General features: G+C 55.3%; 1 pseudogene; it reads right to left on the reverse strand.

Moving 5' to 3' along the window:
* Window positions 1-328: 328 nt before the first annotated feature.
* The window catches only part of LOC129735133 (hydrocephalus-inducing protein homolog), a 99,131-nt pseudogene continuing 79,984 nt past the window's right edge, over window positions 329-19,475 (reverse strand).

The following is a 19,475-nucleotide window of genomic DNA, read 5'->3' on the forward strand; positions in this document are numbered from 1 at the left end:
TTGGCAGGATGGCGGCCACCATCTCCTGCTTGGCTTTACGTGCAGATACGCAGGCCCCAGCACCCTGCCAGGACTTGGACAGGATGAAACAATACATGACTTGTTTAAAGAGAAGAACAGCAGGTGAGACTGAACACAAAGCCCTAGAAGGGACTCGAGTCCACATGTGAGGCATCTCCAGGCGCCCAGGATGTGTGGAAGCTGAAACCTCAGAACCAGCAGGCAGCAGCACACACACCCCTGCCCCCACCCCCCGCCAGGCCTAACCACCCAGTTAGAAATTAGAAGAGGTTTATTAAGTGGCCAAGCAATAAACACGTCAGTGGGGTTTTTTTTGCCTTTATTGGCACTTTATTGCCTTTATTTTCGCCAGACCACGAGTAGAAGGAGAAGCAGAGGCCACCAGAGAGCACGGCACGGCTCCGGCGAAGCAGGCACCAGGTCAGCCCTGGGCAAAGGCAGCTCCCACGCACGGGTCCCTGCCTGGCCTCTGGCTCTCACGTGAATGTCCTCATCTGGAAGAGCAAGGTCTCCTTGAACTTCCTTGAATCGTGTCCGTATCCAGCTTGAGCTCAGCGTAGTCGACAACAGCACTGAGGCAAAGCTCCACCTCACGGCTGCTCTCCTCCAGGACAGTGTGAGCTGGTTCTGGGTCTGTCTCGATCACCTCCAAACAGGAAAGGGAAGAATCACTGAGCAGAGCCTAGAAAGCCCGGCTGAGCAAGAGGAGGCTTTTGGCCTCCAAGATCAGCCACGTACAGGGGCTAGAAAGGACCATTCCCATTTATTTCCCCGGGAAGGTGATAAAATTTAACCCTTCCATTACAGTGTTTGTTTCTACCGACTGAACACCATAATCACCACCACGACTGAGAGTACACCCATGGGGACAATGACCGGGTCATAGGTACCTCTCCCTGTGTTTCAACCCTGTAGAGTGTCAGACCTTTTTCATGGCCCGCTACAGATCCAGCAGGCCTCTAAATTAGGATTAAGTTCCCCTGTGGGAGGTCTGTGGATGGAGAACCCCAAGACTGAACCAAACCAGAAAGCACCTTTTCCCTCTTGTCTTAGCGGGAGGTGCTTTCCAGACACCATGTGTGGGGCAACAGCCACGCTGGTGAGGGCTGGGGATGGGCATTTTGGAATGGGGACGAACTCACTAGGAAAGCCTCCGAGTGCTGCTGCTGACGGGGAAGAAGTGTGGTTTACAGGTCTTAAAAAGGCTCAGAAACTAGGGAGGAACTGTCACTCCAGGTATGTGTGTGTGGCAGTTTCTGGAGCGATGCTTCTCCAGACTGCTGCACGACTGCCACGCAGCGCCCGGGCTGCTCCACAATGAGACATCCCACACAACATGGGCACCACCACCAAAATCTCTGCTATCGGTGTAGGCAGAGCTGACAGCTCACCCACCATGTGCCGGTGGGCTGGCCAGCGCACACACAAGAGCACTAGTGTGGCTCTCCACTCCAAAACAAGAGTCAGAGTGCAGCGTCTTAAACTCCCTGTTGGTGACAAGGCACTGAATTTGATGAAGAAATTTTAACACCACAAAACGTGATAAAATCGTAAAATGTGCCCTCCCGTTCAAACAGGTTGCAACACTTCAGCTTTTGGCAGAGACCGGTAGTTTGCATGTGGCTAAACGTGTCTTGTCAAAAGACCTCCCCATTTTGTGTTGGTGTCACAGGTCACTGCATCTGCCTCTCCCCCAAAACGCACTGCGGGTGAACCTCACGGATGGATTAAATGTCAGGAGGATGCAGGAGCTGCTCAGCCAGCAGAGATGGTGGCCTGCCAGGGTTTTTTTGTAGCAGCTCCGTTAGCTTTTCCTGTTTGCGTTTCTTACCTTCTTCTTCACAGGCCACGTGGCTCCTGGGCCCCTCATGGTGGTATCCACCCACTTGATGGTGCGCAGGCAGTCATCCCAGTCTTTAATCTGCTCCGGCGGCAGCGCGAAGGTGATCCTAGCCACCTTGCACTTCACAGGGTGCATTTTGAAGGTGACCGCGACATCCGATTTCAAGGTCACTGTGATGGCCTTAGCACAGCCAGCATGGAGGTGTCCCACCTAGGGAGAACCAGAGAGCCAAGACCAAACTGGAATCACTAGCAAGGGCAGGACTGACAGCAAAGAGGTCGATGTGGTGAGCAGCTGTGCCAGGAATCTGCCTCTTACCGTGTATTCATCTGAGGTTTGACAGAGGAAAATACAAAAGATGCCACCTCCCGTAACACTGAGCCTTTTCTGTGGGGTTGACAGCCCCGCGCCAGCTAAGCCAGGGATTGCAGCTCCTTTGTGGCACTGAAACAGGCTCTCACCAGTACATGGTGACTCCCTGCCAGCTCCTGGGAACCCGCCGGGCAGGGCTGGAGCAATGGGAAAAGGCAGAGCCATCCAAACTCACCTTGGGGGAGAAGTGAAATGGGGTGTCTGCCAGCCACTCAAACCGCATCGCCTCCGTCCTGCTGCGGTTGGTGATGGTGAAGGTCACGCTGTAGGGTTTCCCAATGTGACAGTCCCCAAACGGGATGTGATTCACTCTGGCAGCTGCTAGGAATGAGAGCAGGAGGTCTCAGTGTGCCTGAGGTCCATCCACCCCCCTCACATCCACAGAGACAGGCGTGGCCAACTCTTCCTTGCTCCAAGCCTTCCTCCCTGGGGAGACGCAGTTCCCCATCCTCCCGCTTCCATGGAAGCGCCCTGCCACATGCCTAAACCCGTGGCTGTGGCTGTGCAGAGCCACGCAGCACAGCATGCACTGCCCCTCTGCACAGAGCCAGCACGCTCCCAGACCGCCAGGTCAGGGGGTGACAGCACAGGCTGCGTATATCGAGGGCACAAATCATTAGGCACAGGCTTCATCTCCATAGCATACCATGGGCTGGCAGCCCTCCTTTTGGAGATACCCAGCTGAACGTGGGTATCTCTGACCCTTCCCTGCTAGCCTGCAAGCTTCTCCCTTGACAGAAGATCTTCTCTTCTGCTCTCAAGCTGCCTCTTAAGCCTCTGCAGGCTACAAAAGGCAGCAGGATCTGGCTGCTGAAGCTGGACCGCAGGTGCGCGGCACAGGGTGAGCAGAAACGTCTGTTTTCCTGTTCCTTGATCCACCTGGGCAGCCTTTCCTCTCTTACCCTCAATTACGTCTTCCTCTAGATTGCCCTCAGCATTCTCCTCCTCCTCACTGTCTGCCACCAGTCCGTGGATGTTATCTAGCGTGAAGTCATCCTCGTAGCCTTCGCCCACCAGCTGAATGTCGGTCTCCTCATACGGGTTGTTCACCACTGACAGGTGGATCCTGCCTTCCACACGTTGGGCCAGGGTGGGTTTGAAAAGCACGTCAAACTCTGCTAATTCCCCACGGAGCAGGACCAGGAGAGCGGTGTGAGGCTTTCTCTCTGCACAGCAATGGAATCAGCGACAAGTGATACAGCTGTACCGCTGAAATATTTCCGTGGGGCGTAAGGGGCTGAAACCCAGCTGCCTCCAAGCACAGGTTCTCCCACCAATGGTGCCAGACCCTCCTCCTATGTTCACAAGGCTACGACAGCACCACGCGTATCACTGCTGAAGTGTCTTAAACACAGGTTAACACCCAGCGCTCACTCAAACTGCAGTCAGTCAGCTCCTGGCACACGTAAAGCTGAGCCAAAGAATGGGTTTGGCTTCTGTTGGCTGGCTGTGGGCTCAGGGGCTGCCTCCATTCAGGCTGCTACTCTCACACGCAGCAAAGACCTCAGATAGTCCGCTGAAGTGGTGATAGGCCCCCGCAACTCAACCCACCATGTCCAGAGGAACAGAAAAAACTTCCAACCACTTTCTAGAAGGAAGCCCTGCGCAGAGTCCACATGAAAAGCTGGGGGTACAGAGAGCCCCAGCAAAGAAACAACATCTAACATTTGGCGGCTGCTTGGCCAAGCCAAGAGCAGGGCACACATTTCTCCCCTGTGTGGATGACCGCGCTTCACGCTTACTGGATTTACGTCCTGCAGGAGAGTCCTCCTTCACGCCCCCAGCTTGGTAGACGCACTGTGTGGTGGGCCTGGCTTTCAAGAAGAAAACTCCCGCTTCATCCAACAGGTCTATCGTCAACTGAGAAAAAGGAACACAGAGCACAACCACACTGGTGTGGGTACAGGGTGACACGTGGGTTTGGCACCGTACTGGTGCTGGTCCAGCACGGGGCATCCAGCATGCTTCTCCGCTTCAAACACAGCTCGTAGCTAAACTTACAAAGTTCAAGTAAAACTAGACAGAAAAAAGAAGTGTTCAGAGGCGCTGGGATACAAAAGTAATGAACAGAATTTTTCATTAAAGTGTAGTAAAATGGGATCAAATACAATCTAATGCAACTAGGACATCACACGTGCCCACCCGAGAATCAAAGCGTGAGAAGAGAGATGGGGGGAAAACACCCCACCAACTTTCTTGCGTTGCATTTAACTGAAAAGGATAGGCTAGTCAGAAAAATCGCATTTCCAAGAGGAACTCTCTTCCTGGAAATTACAAGTCATTCATTTGCTTAAAAAGAATTTGAGAGCTGTTTCCAGGTCTGCCATGCTTCCTGGGACCTCTTCTCCACGAGACAAGCACTTGTTCCCAGACCAGAGCATTTCCTGAGCAGGTCCTCACCTGGACAGGTAGGGTGCCACCATTACGAAGGACCAGAGGGAGTTTTTGTGAATCACCCAGCAACAGCTTCTTAAAGACCAGCAGAGGGTTCCCTCTCTTACTGTGAAGTACCGGGCGCAGGACTGTCACCCGAGGCAGAGTCCCATCTCCACTGACACGGAAGGTCAGGCTTTGCGCTTTAATTGCTGCAGGGCTGCAGGAAAGGCAGAGGAGAAATCATGACGGCTGGCACTAACCAATTTCCCACCTGGCAAGCAACAAAGCAGGGGCCACCCACTGCATTTCCCCTGGCTGGTGCTCCTGTACCCCACGACACAGGTCTCCTCCACCCCCCTCCTCCCAGTCCGATCAGGGCCATTCACAAGAGCTCTGAAGAGCCAGAGCCTTCCAGAGTAGCAGTTAAAGAACATGTCACTGAATCGAATCGTGCAGCACAGCAGGTAAATAATGAGGCGACAGGTGAGACATGGCAAATTCACTGGCTGCGATGATATGAGACACATGCAAAAAGCACGAGCGCAGCATGGAAATAGTATAAAAGCAAGAAGGGAAAAATAAATAGCACCATCAGTAATGATTATTTCCAAGGACGCTAAAAAAGGAATTGCGTACTAGAGCAGAAAGCTGACTTGTCCTGACTCAGCCACTAAACGGCTGGGGAAGAGCCGGTCAGGGCCCTGGTACACACGTCCCAGGACAGGGGAACTGGGCTCCTCTTTTAGAAGGGCTCCAGTCGCTCCTTTGACAGAGAATAGCTTAACATACCCCAGGTAATCACATACAATCATCTCATTTTAACAGAAACAAGGAGGAAATAACGCACGCTGGCTGGCTGGCACAGAAACGGCTTCATCTAAACCTTTGTCCTTGGAAAGCCCCAGCTCAACTGTTGCACATCTCCATTTCTTTCGGATTCACTAACTCCCAGTTGGCTGCCAAATGCTGCACTGTCTTCACAGTCACTCGAGGCTAAGCTATAACCCCTTCTCCTTCTACTCTGTCTAGTAGTTACCGCCTCCTCTATTCTCTAATGCTAAGCACTCTGCCTAAGGCTACTGAGAGCATCAGGGTTAACAAGAGGTCGGGGTCCTCCCAGAGGAGGGGCAGCCATCAGGCAGGTCCCCCCGCCCAGATTTCACAGGGGGAGTTACCTCGCCAGGACATCGAGGGAAGCCTCAAAAGTGCACTGGTAGCTCTGCATCATCTGTGGAGTGAAGGTCACCGTAGCAAAGGCGTGGGAGCAGCTGGGCACGCACATCCGAACGGGATCCACCTTGAAAATGTCCCTGATGGGGCTGTGAAACTTGGGGGAACCCACAGAGCCCTGTTAGGAGGAAACATCCTTCGGTGTTTCTTACGCAGTCTTATTCTTATATGCGTCAGCGGGAACAGCCCCAGACAGCGTGTCTCCCTTCCTGCTTGCCCTGGGCAGGCTCCTTCCATCGCAGGGGGTGACTCCAAAGCGGTGCTGACCTTGCACAGGGAGCCCAGGAGCGCAAAAGCTGGCTTTGAGCACTGGGCAGCCACCCCAGCACACAAGGGAGGGGGGCACTGCACGGAAACCCCGCGACTAACCTCAAACTGGCCTTTAAAGAGAAGGAAAAGGCCAGGGAGCCTGAGGGAATGGTCTGCTTTGAGCCCAGGCACGTCAGGCCAGTAAAGGCCCCCTCCGAGCGGGCTTCCAAGAGATGTGCAGAAGGGTTTGGGTCTCCCACCAAAGACCCAGAGCGGCGAGCCAAAGCCTTGCTCGAGACGTGCCAAATTCAGAACTGCCACCCTGGCACTGCTGCTCCCCCCTGCAGCCTGACCTGCACGGAGCTGGACTAGTGCGGGCAAGAGGAAGCAGCGAGTCTGGAGAACAAGGCAGCGCAGCCTGTAAAGAGCAACGGTCACCCTGGCCTCTTGTTCTTACCTCACCGGCGATGGGTTTGATGGAAAGGACCACATTGCAGGGGACTTTGTTGACGTTGTGGATCTTGAAGCGAGCTGTGGCCCGGTGCCCAACCCGAACATCGGTGAAGATAAACTTGTTCTCATCTCTGACATACACACCCTTGTCTCGCACCGTCTGCGGGGTCTGGCAGAGGTTGACGTTGCTGCAGATTCGGTGCTCCTCAAAGATGGACTCGATGTCATCAACCACAAATGCTGCGAGCAGAGCAGAGGGAGGGCTGAATGCTGAATTCCTGATGAATTTCTCGGGACCCTGCTGGCCTCTCGGAAGGCTTGATAAACCCTTTTTGCCCAGGTCACTGCAAAACCCAGCCTTGGGCAGGGAGTCGGCTGCGAGGATGGAGCTCAGTCCCAGTCAAGGAGTATTGCTTTCCTTTTATCCTTCCATGCATCCCTCCCAGCCTCTCCCCGCTGGCTGACTTGAAAAGAACTGGAACCTCTGAGGATTTTAGGGTTTAGCTTCAAGGTCAGGGCGCCTCTCTAACCAAGCAGTAAGTTCAGGTGCTGACCAGCAGCAGGTCTGGCTGCGGGAACCTGTGGACGGGGCGTACCTGGGAGGCAGGACTCAGCCAGCAGGGTATAGGGGATGCCGAGGGGATTGTCCTGGGGGTCTCTGTCACTGATATCGATGCGCAGGTGCTCCTCGCACGTCCCCAGTGATTCCGCAGAGCAATCCACCGTGATCATCTGCTGGCCCCCAGGAGGGATGGAACCAAAGCCAGGGTACACCGTGAACATGCCTAGAGTGATGCGAGCCTGCAGAAAGAGTCCCAGGAGAAGGCTGATGTCCAGCAGCCCAGCCTTGAGCATCCCCAGCAAGGAGTACGCCACTCCTCAACCTCCAGCCAGGCCGAGCCCCCAGTCCCAGGGCAGGGAGGGATGACTGCACGGCCCAGAGGCAGCCCCAGGACGAGAGGGACAAGCCAGGAGGAGAGGAACAAGCAAGCCAGGAGGAGAGGGACAAGCCAGGAGGAGAGGGACAAGCCAGGAGGAGCTGCAGGCCTGTCCTGGCTGGCACACAGGAAGGAGTTTGGGTGTAAAAGGTGAAGGTGCTAGCTGGGATCCTCCAGCCTCAGGGGTAAAACAGGAGAGCAGAAATAACTGTGAGAAGTGACGGGAGGGAAGAGAGGGGACTGGGAAGACGAAAACACAAGGTCAGCTGGTATCTATGGAGTGGGACTTCAAACAGGAACGTGCCCACATCTGTGGTATTCACAGACCTATTTTGGCTAGCAGCCACCAAACACGGGACCTGCTCCTCTCTCTTGACCCCACAACTCCAAGTCTGAGCCGGAGCACGGGACTGTCAGTGCAACTGAGCAGCTCCTGCCTCTGCTTGTGGCTGGGAGATGACGGACCTCCATCGTGCAGACCATGTCCCATCCCACGGTGATGAGTCCCCATCAGCGTCCTCCCACAGCACCCACAGCAGTGTGTCTTGGGGAGCGGGAGCCACCCACCTGCATGAAGGGGCTGGCAACCTTCTGCAGCGAGCGCTTGCTTTTCTTGGCTGAGGAAGTCCTTTGGTGTAAGTTCTCACTCTTGCCAGAGTGGGCAGATTTCATTTGACATCCACTAAGAGGAGAAAGCAGAAACGTCCATCATGCTGAGCCCCCACCCCGTCTTCTCTGAAGCCAAAGCTGACCTTCCCCTCCCCACCGAGGAAAGCCTCCCTGCCCCTCGCAGCCCCCGGCGGCACCTCCTGCAGCTTACGGACAGCTCAGCTGTATCACCAGCTTTGCCCGACACACGGGGACACTGAGGCATTTTTCCACTCCCTGTTCACAAGCAGGTGACGTGAACTGGACAATAACCCAGGTGTCTGGGCTGCCTGTCACACACCAGCCATGCTGTCGTGCCTCCTCAGGCAGGGCAGGTGGTGCAGGTCTTCTCTCACCTTTTCTCTTGCAATCGGGATGCGTCCTGGTCTGCTCGGTAGATGAGGAATTTAAAGTCAAGGCTGCCTTTGTTCTCCAGCATGAAGGTGCAGGTTTTCCTGCTGCCCTTCACCATGGCACCGAAGTTGATGAGCGAGGCGGGGTGAATGCTGTACTTGCTGAACACAGCTTTCGCCGACACCCTCACTGGGATGACGGCGACGGTCTCGCCTCCTCCGCAGATGCTGGGCTCCATCACCTGCAGCCAGAGGAGGGCTTGGTAAAACCAGCAAAGAGGCCAGCCTCTGACTCTGTTCCCTGATCCCACCCCAGGTCCCCACCAGCTCATCCTCCCTGTTTCAACGCCTCCTCCGGAGCCAGACTTTCAGCTCCGCTTAGGAAGCATCACAAATGTTTTCTGAGACATTGCTGTCACCTACGAGAATTACCCAGCTAAAGCCCTCCTTCCAGAAGGCACCTGTCCTGCTCACGCTCCCAAGACGTGCTGTGCCACCACTGCCTGGCTGGGGCAGCTCACCTGGTAGTGCAGGATGGGTTTGTCCTCGATATTCACTTCCGTCTTGGGGTGGAAGAACACCTGGACCTGCACAGGGCGCCCGGAGGCAGCCAGCAGGCCCTTCTGCGGCTGGATAGTGAAGTGGCTTGCCAGGTCTGGTATGGTGGTGCCTGCAGCTTTCAGCTGGAAACTGGGGAGAAAGGAAAGGAACAAAGACCTCTGCAGTTAAAAGTACAAGTGCCACCAGCACAGCCAGGACTTGACATAAGACCATAAAAAAATTAAAAGGGAATGAGTCCAGCTCTGCTTGGGGAATCTCAGATCTTGACAGAGTGCAGACCATCATGAGTGTTGCAAACTAACCTCGACACCCAATTTTCTCATCCCCTCCTTTAAAGAGTCATAAAGAGAAAGGAGCTGCCCCTCAGAGGAAGGCAATGGATCTCAGCAGTGAGTGGCTTCAATTTCAGGGTCTCTCCTTCTGGTTCCTGCTCAGCTGTGAAGGACTGCTGGTGTGGGGCTGCATTCTCCCTTAAAGTCTTTGAGATTAGGGAGCCCGGGCTTTTTATTTAACCAGACCACGAGGCAGCCAGCACGGGAAGCGGTTCTAGCCAAGGGCAGGAGGAGAAGGCAGGCCTGGGCAGATGGTGGCACCACGCGTTCACAGACCAGGCAGCTGGACCCACCTGTACGCAATCTCGTACTTCCCCTTGTTCCTCAGAGTCAGCACTTGCTTTGCATCATCCAGGACTTTCAGGACTCCAAAATCCACGGTGCCACCTGCACCTGCAGAAAACCCGCAGAGCCAGGCAAGAAACGGGGAGTATTAGTGAGCTGCTACAGACCACACCAAGTGACAAGACAGATATTTCAACACTTCCAGGCCAATTTCAATTGGCCTCTCAATACTGAAATGGGGCTTATAAGAAAGGTGGGGACAGGTGTTTCCGGGGGGGCTGTAGTGACAGGACAGGGGGCAATGGCTTTGAACTGGAGGGGAGAATTACATTAGCTGTTGGGAAGAAATTCTTCACTGTGAGGGTGGCGAGGCACTGGCAGAGGCTGCCCGAGCAGCTGTGGCTGCCCCATTCAAGGCCAGGTTGGACGGGGCTTGGGGCAACCTGGACTAGTGGAAGGTGTTCCTGCCCATGGCAGGGGGGTTGGGACAAGACAATCTTTGAGGTCCTTTCCAACCCAAACTGTTCTATGACACCTGGAGTTCTCAGGCAGCCCAAAACCCTTCTCAGCAAGTCTCCATTCTTGGAAATTTTCTTTAGCTACTTTGCTGCCCTTGCTCTTCTTACTCGGAGGGTATCTGCAGGGTTTAGCAGGTGAGGAGCTGCGTTTCTGTCTTCTTGCTTCCAAGCACTGATCCGACAACTTTGTGTGCCCTGCTGAGCCCTCAGGAGCTGCCAATTGCTCGCTCACATCGCTGTTGTTTCTAAGCCCCCAGACCAACCTGCACACTGCAAAGCTCAGGGGCGAGAGACTCGAGGCTGGCTGTGCCCTGACAGCCCTTCACTCCACTCAACTTGCAGGATACGCGCTTTATGTGACTGGGCCACGCTTGCATGCTACCCCATCCCAAGCGCTTTGGTTGCTCACCTGCCAAGGCAAGGCAACACACCCAGACTGCTTTGTTTTGGGGCATCCACTGACCTTTAGGAATGCTGATGATTGGAGCAACGTCATAGCCCTCTGCAGAAATGAGGATATTTTCAGTCTGGACAATCCCCAGGATGTTTTCTGCATCTGAAACCTGAGGCAGCGAGAAACGAACACTGCTTAGACCGTTCTCTTAAATTCTTTTGGTAGACAACGTACGAGTCCTTGTCTCTGCTGGCTGCTTCCACCATGGCCTCCCCTGCTTGACAAGCACTTGTGGATTCCCAAACTCTCCCAACCTGCTCATCTCACGGGCTGACCCAGCGAGATGCTGCTGCAGTAAGAAGCCCTACCAGCCCAGCTCGGCACTCCTTCAGCAGGGAGTGCTGCCGCGGAAGCACCCGGGGAGACACAGCAATGGAAAAACAACCTCAAGAATTGTGAGGTGTCCCAGAGCAGGTGGCATTGACCGTCAACCCTCTCCTCTTCAATCACCCAGCATCCTCACTGAAGTGCAGCCCCCAAACCACGGGGAACAAAACCCCAGGGTGACAGCTTGTTGCTCTCCGTTAAGAGCTCCGGACAGGCTCCAGCATGGGCGCAGGGAGCACGCCGAGGTCTGGACAACCAAACAGCAGCATTCAACCACGCACAGCGGCAAGGTGGCTGTAACGTGCGCTCAGGACACAGCGCCTGGTTGTCTGGGCTGACGCAGATGCTCAGGGATGCACCATGTGCTCTGGTGAACCCAGGCTGAGGCAGCAGAAGTTGGGGTCACAGCAGCCTTGTGTCCCTCAGGTGCAGCTCTTCCTGGCCCAGCAGCACACATGCCCCCTGAAGCTCAGCTATAAGAGCAAGTTCCTTGCTGCTAAGGGCCTGCCCCCCCGGCGATGCGGGTAGAAAGGAACCTCAGGAAGGCTCATCCTTTGTCCCCCTCTTTGCAGGGAACCCTTCAAGCACAGCCTCCACCCCGAAGATCTCGTTGCCCTGCCAGGGAGGGCACAGTCCCCCCCTCACCTCCAGTCGGATCTTCTTCTCAATGTTGAGAGCCTTTGTGGGCTTGAAATACAGATGCACGTCAAACTCCGTGCGCGGAGCCACGATGCCCTCGCGTTGTGACACGGAGAAGTCCTCGCCCAGGTTTTCCAGCCCACAGAGCTGCCAGGCCACAGGCAGCAGGGTGCTGTTTTGCAGGACCAGGGTCTTGCTGTCCTCCCTGCAGAGGCAGAAAGACACCCTGCACCAGCTGCTCGATGGTCAGGATAGGCCTTGCAACTGAATGCATCTTGGAGCAGCCCTATGCATTAGTTTATATATATATCTTTATCTATACACATCCAGTATTTATAGTATCCATAACATTAGTTAAATGTTTTCTCTGTGTCACAAGTCTCAGAGGTGAGGTCCTGGGGAAGGGCTGGGTGCTAACGGTGTATCCAACAGAAGGGACATAAGGAGGAGCAACTGCACTGCTCTCCGAACCAGCAGACGAGATACAAATGAATCAAGATGCCCATTGCACCACGTTGCTGGGGGCTACAGAGCTTGCGGCTGTCCTGGGAGAACCAAGCCAGCAAGGAACGGTGAGCAAGAGACCGGGAACTGCTGGCAGAAAGAGGGACGCCAGCCCAACATCCAGCCTGAAGGGCCACGCAGCCAGCCAGAGAGGCTGAAGGGGAGCTCACCGACAGCACCCGTCCCCAGCAGAGGGGCCGTGAGATGACTGACCTGTGCAGAAGCAGCCTGTTGAAATGCACGTGCTTGGGGCTGACCCTCAGCTCCACCTTCACCCCCTGGCAGCACAGGGGGAAGACCACCGGCTCTGGGTTCTCCTTAACGCGGCAGACGAGCTTGTCTTCCACCAGACCAGCTGAAGTGGGGTACGCCCAAATGCTCAGCTTCTAGCCCCGTCCCCGAAACAAGAAATACAGAAGAGCACTCAGTGAGCAGGAGGAATGGCTCCTGGGCACTTACACCAGTGCCTGCCCTACCTGCTGTCCCCTACCTGCTTCTCGTTCGGTTTCAGCCTCAGGCTGGGAGGTTCTACAAGGAACGTGTCCGCCTTGAGATCGCGCTCAAAGGAGAAACGCGCCTCTACTTCCACGGGGGTGACGTTGAGGATGGTTATCGTCTCACAGTTGCTGGGACAGTCCAGTGCCTTGTACCTGTCCACAAAAGGGGAAAAGGCTGCAGAGGAGACCGTCGCCTTCATCCCACACCAAGGAAAGCGCCATGTCCTGGCAGCGGGAGGCTGCACTGCAAGACCATGTACCAACAAGCAGGCCAAGAAAAAGCATCATTTTCAGGGGCACACTGGATGCTATGTGTGTCCATCCTTGCGTTACTTTGATGTCCACCCCTGTACTTGGTGCCTCCAGCCCAGACGCGTGATGATGCACAGGCCACTTAAAGAGCATTTTACAAATTAGAAATTCAAAGATGCCTGGAAAAACAGAGGTACTGCAGGCACGTGGGTTCTCCCCCTTTCTTTGTTGGGTTTCCTTCCCTGCAGGGTACAAAGAAATGCTCTTGGAAAGAGCTTTTAAAAATAGTTTAGCTTTTGTCTTCCAAAACAGTCACGAGATTGCCTTGTATTTCACAGGTTAGCTCAAAGTCTGAGGGAAGGAAATAGAGAGGATTCATTCCCAAGAGGAATGCTGAATTTAAAAAACGTCCCTTCCCTCGGGTATGGAGCAGATTTGGGAGTTAAAGGGTTAAAAAGCACAAACAGAAACCCAAGGCCATGCAGCAGCCTGGCTAAAGATCCTCTTTTGGGTTTTGAACTGTTTTGATTTCATTTGCTTGGGTTGTCAAAATACCACTGGCTCTCCAGAGCTCCCATGAAGAGGAGAACTTAATTTCTAATATTTAAAAAAAAAGCTATGTTAAAAATAGAAATGCGCCAGCAGCTACAATGGCAACTTTTTCCGGCAGACTTTGTCCAGCATTGAGGACGGGGAAACAATTTCCATTTTCATTCCTCTGCAGATCCCCCACGCCCCCATATCGGCAGGTCGAATCATAAGGCCTTACTAATATTACAAACGGATGAATGTTTTATAAAACCATCAGCAAAATAATTGCTTGTTCAGTCCACCTGTAGAGCTCAAAGCACTTTTAAAAAACACCATAAAGTTCATTTCTTAGGTGGCGAAGCTGAGATGTGGCGGGGAGACACAAGCTGCTCCAAGTGACCTTCAGGCTGGAAGCAGCACATGGCTCTGGCCACCAAGGCACCCACCAGGGAGGAAGATCAGCTCCGTCTCTCCCCTGCTCCTCCAGGACTCACTTGCCCATCATCTGCTCAAGTTCACACATCTGTGGCCCTTCAGCCCCCTGCATCTCCCAGGCAGGTCTCCACCTGGGCCTGCCCTGAATTGTGCCTCTGGGACGGCTCGTCCCCAGACGTGTCCGTGACAGCACGAGGCCCTGGAGGTGCCATCCCAACGTCCCATGCTGCGCAGGCAGCGCATCAGGATGCTCGCTCAGGGCGGGAAGCACGTACCAGTTTCTTGACTTCCCACACAGCAGCGGTCCAAAGTGGAAGACACCCGTCTCCGTGACATACTGCTTGAAGACAATGTCGTCGTCTGCCTTGCTCTTCCTTCGGTGGGGAAACACCAGCCTGGGCAGAGAAAACAGGGAATGAAGAGCTGTGAGATGCTCCAAGTAGAAAACCTGGTCAGAAAGCCGTAACCCTTACTGGTGGCTGTGGTACCAGTACTCCCAGCTCCAGGCATGGGACAAGATGCTGGGCGGCTCAGGCAGCACGCTCTGCCCGAGCCAGAAGGTCACCGGGGTACAAGGGGCAGCCCTGGCTCTGAGCCCAGGGGGGAGCAGCGTGGGAGGCTCCCAGGGGCAAGCCTTACCGTGGGTCTTGGCTGATGGTGGGGTACAGGCAGGTGCCCCTGCAGGGCAGCTGGTAGAGTCGCTTTGTCCCCAGGATCTCGAAACGCAGCGTCTGCTCAAACTGGCCCAGCACCGTGGAGCTGAAGTGGACCTTCAGTTCCACCTCACCGCGGGCAGGCACTATCCACCGGCAGCTGCTCAGCCTGGCAGTTAAAGAGAGGGCTTCAGACACGGCTAATGAGCAAACAAGACGAGGAGGAGGGCTGTGGACTCGCCATCCCACGGAGGCACCAACAGAGGGGCCCTGAGGAGCTGGGGATGACAGACCTCACTTGACAGGGTGGCCATGGAGCAGAGCGATCTCCTCAGCCCTCAGCTCACCTGACATGTCTCGGCGGGGATGGGACCATGTCCTCGCCGCTTTGGTGCGCCCCAGGAGAAGATACGGGTGCTTCCCTGTCCAGCCCCTGGAGACATCTCCTGCCCTGACCGGAGCTCTGCTTCTCCCTCGCAGCCTCCCAGCTGCCCGCAGCTTTCTCCTCACTCGACTGGCTCCTCACAGGGGTGACCTGCTCCTCTGGGGTCTGAGCCACAAGGGGAGGGAGAAAACAGAGAGGTGAGACCTGCCCCGAGACATCCCCCTCCTGGAAAGCAAGCTGTGGGTTTGTTAACAATTAGGGGAAGCACTAAATAAACAACCACATCTGCCCAGGGACTTGGTCTTCCTCATCAGGTCTAGTTTTGCCTACAACACTCTCCTTGCCCAGGACCTGAAGGCAAGGCGAGGGTTTGAGGTGTTTTTTTAAACCGTTATTCTCATCTTACAGACATCACAGTGATCCTTCCCCACCCACCCCCCTGCCCTGGCACCTTCACTTCGGGCACAACGGGGGCATCCACGAGACTTACGGCAGCATTCTTGTCTTCTTCTGCAGTGGCGCCTTCTGGCACAACAAAGACAAAGTGCTTGAGGGCTTCTGCTGCAGGGGCCATCCGCTCCGCCGGGTAGTGGATCACGGAGTAGAAAGCAGTAGGGGGGATGGGAAGCCCGGAGGGACCCAGTCCAAGGCTATCCAGGACCTAAAGCGTAAGAGAAAACCCTGTTTGTACTCCTGTCACCTTCATCCTCACACTCACTCCTTAAAGGCACGGAGCTTTCGGCAATGTGGTGGGGGTTTATTTATATCGGGCACCGTGCTTCTTCATGCCCAGTGGAGTGGGCAGGCTCCAGAGCAGTGCCAGGACCTACAAGTGGGACCTAGAGAGAAACCTCTCCCTGCAGTGACTCAGCTGAAGGAAACCTGAGCTGCCCTGCCCTGGGACCATTTGCAATGATTTCCAGGCTGGGAAATTCTCTCAACAGACGGGATGCTTGTACAGAGAGCACTCCTGCTTCCCACCCACCTGAGGGATGGTGAGAACCTCCCGCAGCCATGGGGCTGCTGCGGAGCCATTGTAGAACATCATCGGTGGCCCGGACAAGGCTCTGTGCCATTGTCACCTGGTGGGACACGATGCACCGGGGCCCAGGAGCACGGCAGGCTCAGCCTCCGAGCCTCACAGGGCTTTACCTGCTCTGCCGCTGGCAGCTCGCTGCTCTCCAGGATCTTCCTAGTCACATCTTCTGAGCCCAGCACCTGGATGTCCAAGCAGGGCACCCCGACACCCTGGCCTCTGGCTGACCCTTTTGCACCTTCCCCTTCCAGCTGAGGTATTCTGGCATCCTCAAGAGCCTTCATTTCTGCCAGATGCTCTTTCTCCAGCCTCCCCTGATGCTCCTTCTCTCTGTCCCTCCGGCTCCTGGGGCTGGATGTGTGCTGGGGCTGCTCTTCTGCTGGGTGCCGTGCGTCCTCGTGGTTCAGGGGGAACAGCAGGATACCCTGAACCCTGTCCCAGGATGACAAAATATGCGCAACATCCTTCTGCGACGTCTCGTAGATATTAAACCTCAGGGCTAAGTTCTCGCTGTCACTCTGGGCCTCATTTTTGGTTTCCCCCTCTTCCAGGTCTGTGGGGTGTGCAGCCGCTGCCAGGTGGGCATCCATCAGGGTGACCTTGCTCTGCTTTTGCTCATCTTCCTTTGTGCAACGTGCAACAGAGCCCGGGTGCTTCCTTACAGATCGTGTCTTGACCACCCCCTTGGCGACCTCCGACCTCCGGCTGTTGGATGTGTTGGTGTTGCTGGTGGGACTGTTCATGCCCTGGGCAGGAAGAGCAAAAAAAGCAGTGAGCATTTCAAAGCACTGACTCAGGTGCTGTAGGGCAGCAATGATCTTTACAATAGCACCCCAAACCTCGCTCGAGACCTGTGCTAGGCACCCTACAAATCCCAGTTCAGAACATAGCTGGTACCCAGTTTAGCTCAACAAACCAAACTCTTCAGTGTCAGACTGATGAGGAGTCCTGCAAACCAGCTGAGGAACAGAACAGGTTCCCAACCCAAGCAGAGAACTTAAGACACCTCCTTACTCCCGTGCAGTCCTCTGGGTTCATTTCTGGTGCGCTGAGCATCCCTGTGGCTGGCTGATCCTTTGCAAAGTCTGCCTGCTAATGAATACCTAAGGCCTGGGGGCATCTCCTGCCAGACATGTAGGAAAAGACCCCACATCCCAGACAGATCATGGCTCACAGGTGTAAGTCACAGGCAGAGTGGGAAGAAACGCTGGACTAAAACTACCTAGGGCTTCAGTAGTCAGTATGTGGAGTTACATGAAGCCAGGACTCAAAGGCGGCATGATCTTAGTAGAGCAGCTCTAGCAGCAAACCCATGGGAAGACACCCCGGTGCAGCAGCAGCATGATCAGACCCCGGTGGTTGTTTCCCAGCACAGCCCCACATGTTGCTCCTGACAGGTGCTCGTCCCCAGCACTGCGTGGGGCTCCCTGGGGCACGGCGCAGCTCCGTAGGAAGGTCCCCAGGGCTTTCAGTCATCTCTGTAAACAACCACGCACCTGCTTGCCACCAGGCCGGCTTTTCCTCCTCAAAGCATTCTCTTGGTCTTTTCCAGCCTTTCTCTTCCCCTGCTCAGAATTCTTCAGCTCTTCCTCCTTCAAGCGTTCCAGCTCCTGCCGACGCTTTTCCTCCAGCTCTCGAGCTAGCTGCTCCATCTCCCTTCAGCAAGCCAAACAGAAAACATGCCCGAGAGTCACCACCAGAAGCCTGGGCTTGCCGCCATCCCAGCTGGTCCTGCACTTCGTTCCCTGACCCTGAGGCCAGGCAGAACCGTTAGGCCATCTCTGTGGACCTCCCTCAGCCTGGGGAGGCTGGGAATATCCCATGTGAGGAGAGGTGGGAGGGGACCTCCAGGGCCAGCCAAACCTCAGCCTTGCTTCGTAAGGTCAGCCTGGGCTGAACGAAGTGCGGAAACACACGCTCGCTTTAAACAGGTCCCCCTCCCAGTTTCAGACTTAGCCTGTGCATCCTCCTCAACCCCTGCGGCCTCCCCTCCTGGGCTGCTTTGCTGGATCAGAGCTTCTCCCAGGCTGACCTGCTGCTGCAGCTGAGGGTGAGCCCAAGAGCCACCGGCTTCTATGGCCAGTGTCGCTCAGGAAGGAAAAACCTAGGAGATCAGCAAGGACTTCCCCTACGGCAGGACTGGCATCTAAACCAAGCCAGCACAGCTGCGCCTCACACCAAGCCACACCACAACCCCTCTGGTGTGGGGAAGAAGGGGGGTGAAGATGAGAACCAACGTAATTAACTTAGAGACACTTCTAAGAGCAGCGGTCAGGCAAGCCCAGAGCCCAGGTCCCGGCAGCCACCGTCTAAACCCGCGGGCTCTCCGCTCAGCTGGAGAGAAGATGTTCTCTCCCGGGAGGAAGGGCCTTCCTCTGCTGGGAACCTGGAGGGTGGAACTGCCCTCTTGGAACAGACACTTTCGGGCCTTCGCCCCGTGACCCCTCTGAGCTCAACCGAGGTCTCCGGAGCAGGAAAACCCTGCAGGGGCACCCTCCTGGGGAGTTACAGGCGCACAGACCTCTGCCTCCTCTCGCGCTGGACTTGGCGTATCTTGTTATGAAGCTGAATTTTCTGCTCCGCACTGAGGGCATCATACTCATCCTCGTCCATCTCCCAGAGACGTTCTCTCTCCCTGCGGGCAGCTTCTTCCTGCTCCCGCCCTTCAGCCAAGGCCAGAGGAGAAACCATTAGCAGAGCTTGCTGTTGGGGGTGAGCTGCCAGGATTCACAGCTGTGTCCCGAGCCAGCCGATCATCCTGCCAGGAGATGCTGGGGAGCTCACAGCCCTGCTCCAAAATTCAGATCAGCCCCTGAACTGTCAACAGTTCACGGCGAGTTCCCGCGCCTTGCCTGGCTCCTGCGCACCAGCGTGGCAGGCAGCTGCTGCTGCTGCTTCGGTACTGAGCCACAACAGCTGGCACTTGTGCCCAGGCTTTCACGGTAGAGACCAAGGGAAGTCTTCCCAGCCTCAGCTCTGCTCTGCTGCATTTTAAGCAACTGTGAGCTGAGCGCTGGCTACACCCAGGCAGAAGGTGGAAGGATTAATAAGACCACTTCTTACAAGCTCTGCTGGTAACCCAGATACACACAGATAAGGCTGAGTGCTTGACAGGGAAGATTTGAGAGGTGCGGAGATGAAAAGTCTCACCTTCCTGCTCTTTTGCAGCTGTCTCCCTGGCTTTAAAGGACACATAATCCTGGAACAGGTTCACGACGTAGATGTGAGGCCGATTTCCAACAGCTTTGAGCAGGCAGAGGAGAGCAGATGCCATGTTGTGCGCAAAGAGGGTTTCCAGGCCATCAAACACCACGCCCTGGTAGCAGTCACTCAGCTGCGAATAAAGTTGAAAAGGAACAGCTTTTCTAGTCAGCTGTGGCACACACGGGGCTCTCAGCCAGTCAGTAAATGTCCACTGTCAGCAGATGTCAAAGGACACCAGCCATCGTTGTGTCCAGCGCATCAGCCCAGACGAGCTCTGATCTTTCCCCACGTTCTGCCACCTTGGGGCATCTGCAGCTTCCCCCAAGGATCCCTGCGTGCAGCTCGGGGCTCCTCTGAGAGCAGATACAGACCTCCTCTC

Source organism: Falco cherrug, unplaced genomic scaffold, assembly GCF_023634085.1.
Source record: "Falco cherrug isolate bFalChe1 unplaced genomic scaffold, bFalChe1.pri scaffold_41, whole genome shotgun sequence".
NCBI lineage: Eukaryota > Metazoa > Chordata > Aves > Falconiformes > Falconidae > Falco > Falco cherrug.